The sequence below is a fragment of the Uranotaenia lowii genome, chromosome 2, assembly GCF_029784155.1.
Source record: "Uranotaenia lowii strain MFRU-FL chromosome 2, ASM2978415v1, whole genome shotgun sequence".
NCBI lineage: Eukaryota > Metazoa > Arthropoda > Insecta > Diptera > Culicidae > Uranotaenia > Uranotaenia lowii.
Window position 1 is genome coordinate 194,945,135 of NC_073692.1, and position 6,000 is coordinate 194,951,134.

General features: G+C 35.1%; 1 protein-coding gene and 1 long non-coding RNA gene across 3 annotated transcripts in view; one reads left to right on the forward strand and one right to left on the reverse strand.

Annotated features, from left to right (window-relative positions):
* The window catches only part of LOC129742997 (chromosome transmission fidelity protein 18 homolog), a 42,827-nt gene extending 42,570 nt beyond the window's left edge, over positions 1–257 (reverse strand). Inside the window, exon 1 of one of the 2 annotated variants that reach the window (XM_055734941.1) lies at positions 151–257. The gene's annotated coding sequence lies outside the window, so the exon portion shown is untranslated. The remainder of the gene's footprint in view (positions 1–150) is intronic. The other variant, XM_055734942.1, reaches the window with a different exon arrangement.
* A 443-nt stretch (positions 258–700) lies between these two features.
* On the forward strand, positions 701–1,982 carry LOC129743001 (uncharacterized). Its single transcript, XR_008736579.1, has 3 exons — positions 701–890; positions 1,012–1,307; positions 1,374–1,982. It is a non-coding gene; the product is annotated as an uncharacterized LOC129743001 (long non-coding RNA).
* Positions 1,983–6,000: the final 4,018 nt, after the last annotated feature.

Consider the following 6,000-nt stretch of genomic DNA (forward strand, 5'->3'; position numbering starts at 1 on the left):
TTTAAAGAATTAACGAAGTACCAATAAAATATGAATTCATGTTTGGTGCGTAAGTGAACCAAAAAAATCCTTTAAAGCATAACTTTAGGGGTCAAAGTTGTTATGAAAAACGAATGAAATTTTTAATCTTATGCAACTTCTTGTACTTACTCGCCAGTTATTCTTTAGTTTATTGTATGAATGGGGAGCTTGAAAACTAAACTAAAACGAAATGAAAACGCGTGTGTTTAGCTTGGAGTCACAGATCAGAAAAATCGAGACTTTATCTCCAAAGAGGTTTTATAAGGTATTTCCCGACTTGTCAACAGAACAGCTGATTTCTCATGTTTACAATTTTCGGCAGCTGGTGGTAGGGTAAAAATAACAACAACACTACGCATGTTCAATGGTCGGATAGTAACGAAACCAAACTGGCGATGCAAAAGTAATGGTTATGCGAAATTCTTCATTTTTTAAACTACCTTAAACTAAATAATTGTAGACATGAAATACTTTGAAGGTAGTGTTGATGTTATGTAATGTTAATTTGAAAAAATAATTTCTTTTGAAGAAATAATTGAGCAGTGCTAATCTCTCAAGTTCAAAATGGCGACCAGTAGGTGTTTACCTTTTTCAAAACAAAAACAAAAAGCTACACGGACAAAACAAAACTACCCACTCAACTACTCACTACTGGGTTGATGCTTATTAAGCCCAAAGTACGTAGTTTTGAGTGGGTAGTTTTAATCTACTTGGAGGTTGTCAGCAAAGTACCCAGTGGATGGGTAATATTTTTTCTTCAATTGGCAGACATTTTTTTCTCACCTTAGCCGACGCGTGTGTCGATTTGTTGCTGAAAGACAGAAATATTTTATCCTTGAACATGAAGAGGCCACCAGACCGAGTTTCGGGTAAGTATGCTTTAAATTTTTAAGTGCTAATAAAACAGAAAACACTGGATTTTCCAGTGTTCTAGAGTTCCAGACAAGACAAATGTAAGAGGGTTCCGGCAATTCCTTTTTTCTTTCACAGTGCCGTAACAGTTTGACGGAGAAGTTTTTTATGACCAACGAGTGGCCCCGCAGCATCTTTAAAAGCATAGTCTTGTTCAGTTCCAGTTGGTATTGGAGATTTCAGCTACAACAAAACCAGAGGATTTCTAGCGGCTGGCTGAAAGCGGTTCGGAAGTTGACGATGGAACTTTATTCGACCTTATTATTCTTAGCACCATCGAGAGATCAAATCGAAAACCAGCATGAACCACAAAAGGACAGGAACAGGAACAGCATCAGGAACGGATCCCAGCAAACATCCGAAAACGTGATTTTGTAAGTAGTTTGTGTTTCCAATCCAATTGATAATCTATTGACCATATTCTTTTTTTCAATTTGTAGTGGAAATATAGAGAAAACATGGACTATCTTTACTCTTCCGATTCTGGCCGGAACTACGGCTAAACCGTCCGTAGTATGTCATGGAGGTCCAGCACAGTCCAGAGAGTAGATCGCTGGAATATGATTTTGTTGCCGTCAGTTCCGGAATAACTTAAGGTTGGACTTTTATCGTGTTATCCCATCTTACGGAACCAACCAACCCTTCGATATTTTTTTTATGTAACCAGCAACAGCAATGACTGGCGGAAAATTCTTCAACGTGCCGTAAATTTTAGCCGAAAGTTCACTGTAAGTATGTCCTCCAAAATGTATGTGAAAAGTAAAACTTTTTTCATCTTAATAAAAACAATATATAAATATATTTACATCAAAATATTGATAAAACAAACCTTTTATCCGAAATACATATTCTTGGGAAGAAATCCTCATTAAAAAAATAATAAAACATTAATTTTATAGAACTATTTCATTTTTCCCATAAATTAACGAAGTAAGTGATTTCTACCCACTGGTACCTTAAAGCACAACTACCTACTTCTAGGTTGTTGTGTTTTAACCTACTAGTAAGTTCCTGCACTGAGGTGGCGATTTACGTCAAAAGTACCTAGAGTGGGTTGTTTTTTCTGTCCGTGTACCCTACCACCATCTGTCTCAGGAAATGCTCTATTCTGTTCTAATAATCATTTGACATTTAACCATCATCGATCCACGATGATCAAGAATCATATTCGAAATAGGATTATAACAATTCTCGCATTTTTAGTTACTTATTACAAATTATAATTTAATTCATTTTTTTAATTAAGAAAAGAAAACTACTAATTCAATTTTCGATTTCACTAACTTAAAACAAAATTTTAAAACATTTTGCTTTCTTTTTTTCTTCGATTCGCATTATTGGTACACGAAATCTTTATCCATTCTTGTTTTTCTTAAACGTTCTGAACGCCTCAGGTTAAGATATCCTTCATCCGTTCTCTTCTTCACTGCCGGCATCAAAGGGTCCGGGAATCCTCTGAACGGTCCATCTTCATCGTCCTCTGAGACCATCCTGGGACGCTTTCCTTCTCTGCCGAAAAAAGTCATCACGTTGTTTTTAGTCTTCTTTGCTGGAAATGATTTCAGCTGATTTCTGTGAGCGTTCACAGTGATCCCTCCAACGGCGACCTGAAATACATTTTTAGAGACTCTTTTAACGTATTTCGCTTCAACCCATTTTTCGATTTCATGCTTTCTTGGATTTTTATAAAAGACCTTGTCTCCTTGAACTAAATTTTTGAAACTGTCAAACAGTTCACTTTCATCGGATTTAGAATTTACATGAATATTTTCTGATTGCTCATTTACCTGTGGTTTATCTTTGTATCTGTGCTTAGGATGAAGCAAATCTATGATTGTTTTCGGTTTATACTTGAAAACTTTATCAAAAGGTGATTCACTATCTATTGAGGTACACGTATCTCTGTAATTAAATAAAAATAATTCCAATCGGTCTTCTTTATCAAGAGATTTCAGCTCAGGCTCTAAAAGGAATTTTTTCAAGGTTTCTTTTACCGTTCGCACCATTCTCTCCGCTTGCCCATTGCTTTGAGGGTTATATGGAGGGCTCTTCAAGACTGAAATACCCTGTTTTTCTAAAAAATTTACAAAAGGCAGTGAATTGAACGGTGGACCATTGTCCGTTACTACAACATCTGCAAGTCCAAAGGTTGAGAAAAACTTAATAAATTTTTTAATTACTTTGGAAGCATCTGTACCATATTTCATTAGAAAAACTTCTAACCATTTAGTATGGCTGTCTACTATCAACAAATACATTTGATGCTCGAAATAAAAAAAGTCCGCATGAATTCTGCTGAACGGTTTCAAAGTTGGTTTCCAAGGATTTATCACTTTGTTTGAACATGCTGACAATTTTACACATGTCTCACACTTTTTAACATACTGTTCAATATCTACATTCAATCCAAACCAAAATACGCTCCTTCTAGCGACTTGTTTCATTTTGGTTATTCCAACGTGATTCATATGCAAAAGTTTCAAAATGTTGTTTTTCAAGGATTTTGGCACAACTACACGATCTTTGTAGAGTACACAACTTTCGAGCAGTTCAAAGTCTTCTTTATTTGCATATGCATCTCTAAATTCCTTTCCAAATTTCTCTGGCCATCCTTCCTCGATAAATTTTTTAATTGATATTAAAAATGCATCGTTTCTTGTTTCAGCTTGAATAATTTTAAAATCCACTGGACAATTTTCAGAAAAATTTAAACGCTTAATAAAATCTGGATCATAACTTTTAGGTATAGGTTGCTGTAAAGGGAATCTAGAACAGAAATCCGCATTACCCATATTCGCCGAAGGTCTGTAGTAGATTTCAAAGTCGTATATAGAAAGTTCTAAGATGTATCTTTGAATTCGAGTTACGTAGATAGAATGTTTACCGTTTTTCCCAAAAATACCAATTAATGGCTTATGATCGGTGTAGACAGTAAATTTTTGCCCATATAAAAATTTGTGGAATTTTTTAATTGTACAAACTAAAGCAAGGGCTTCTAGATGCAGGATTGGGTATTTTATTTGAGCAGGGCTCAACGTAAATGAAGTGAAACAAACTGGTTTCTCTATGCCATTAATCTCATGTGCAATAACTCCTCCAATTCCATAACCAGAAGCATCTGTCACCACAACTAAAGGCTTCTGCGGATCATAATACTCCAAAAATTTAGCATTTATCAGCTGTTGTTTAACTTCTTCAAATACATACTGTAAAACATTCATTAGTCCATTCGAATTTTACATCCTTTCTCAATAAATTGTAGAAACAGTGAAGTTTAGTTGATAACTTTGATAAAAATTTAGAATAGTAATTTACCAATCCTAAAAAGGATTTGAGTTCTGTTACATTTTTTGGTACACTCGCATTTTTAATAGTTGCTAATTTTTCAGGGCATGGCAATAAACCATTTGCCGTTAAAATGTGTCCCAGATAGGGAAGTTTGTCTACAAAAAATCGACATTTAGACCAATTTACTTTTACATTAAATTCCATCAATCTGTCAAGCACCAACAAAACCTTTGTTTTGCAATCATCAAAACTTTTTCCGGAAATTAAAATATCATCTAAATAAACCGAGACATTTTCTAGATTTTTTAAAATTTGCTCCATTACATGCTGAAAGATAGCCGCGCTAGAGGATACTCCTTGTGGCAACCTGTTGTATTGGTAAAGACCTTTAATGGTATTAATCACCATGAATTGTTTCGATTTTTCACTTAAAAGTAATTGAGTATAAGCACCCTCTAAGTCAAGTGAAGTAAAAACTGTAGAACCTGACAATTTGGCAAAAAGATCTTGTGCTACAGGTAAAGGATAAGAGTTGGGAATAATAAGTTTATTAATTGACACTTTACAGTCTATCACAAGTCTTATTTCACCATTCTTTTTTGCCACTGCAATCACTGGTGAAGCCCATTCGCTTGTTTTAACAGGTTCTATAACCTTTTCTGCTTCCAATTTATTTAAATGTTCCTCAACTTTACCCCTTAGTCTGAAAGGAACTTCATATGCCCTTTTGAAAACTGGCCGATCTTCTTTAAGTACAAGATCAGCAACAAAATGTTTAATGGGTGTGGATAAATCTTTTTGAAAAATGGTTGTATATTTATTTTTTATTTTAGTCAACGTATTTTCACAGTCATCAGAAAAGGTAACTTTTTTTACATTTTCAATTCGAAAGGCATTTTCTCTCCAATTGGGGAAAAATATATCGAGCCAATCTCGTCCTAGTAAAGGTGTAAATTTAAAGTTACTTTTAATAATCAAAAGGTCTAAATTTTTATTCAATCCTTGGAAGGATACGTCCACTGAGGCTTTGCCTAGAACATCCAATTTCGATCCATCAACCGAAATCAAGTTCCTCGTGCAATGGTTTAAATTCTTTTTCAAAAAACGAAAAAACGTCGAATCATTCATCACTGTAACTGCCGATCCACTGTCGACTTCAAATTTAAAGCTTTTACCATCAATACAAATATTCAGGAGACAAGGACTGTTAACAGTTTTGGACGATACCATCATGCAATAAAATTCACCTGAATCATTATTATCATCATCATCATCAGAGGAAGAGTGAAGATCTGCTCGAAGACGCTCAAAATAATTGCTGAGTTGTGAAGAAGAAGACGGATTACTATTTAAATGCTTCACTGATCTCGGAACATCTTTTGAACGCTCAGGACAATTACGCTTTATGTGGCCACGCTCGCCACACGAGTTGCAAATCAATCCAGAATGCCGATTTGAATCAAAACCTTCCCTGCTATTGTTGTGTCTCCTCCAGCCCATGCGAAAACGATTGCCACTTCTACTTCTATCCCTGTTATATCTTTCGTCTTTCGCTTCTTTCCTGTTAATGAAATGCTCTCGACGCCCAAGCCTATTTCTAATGGAAGCAACTTGATTGGTTTCATTTATTATCCTAGCTCTACTGCCCGCTAACTCTCTGTTCACTAACATTTTCTCAGCCATCTGAAGAGTGAGATTATCCTCATTGAGGAGTTTATATTGCAAATCCTTATCCCGAATTCCCACAACTATGCGATCACGAATAGCTGTTTCTTTGTA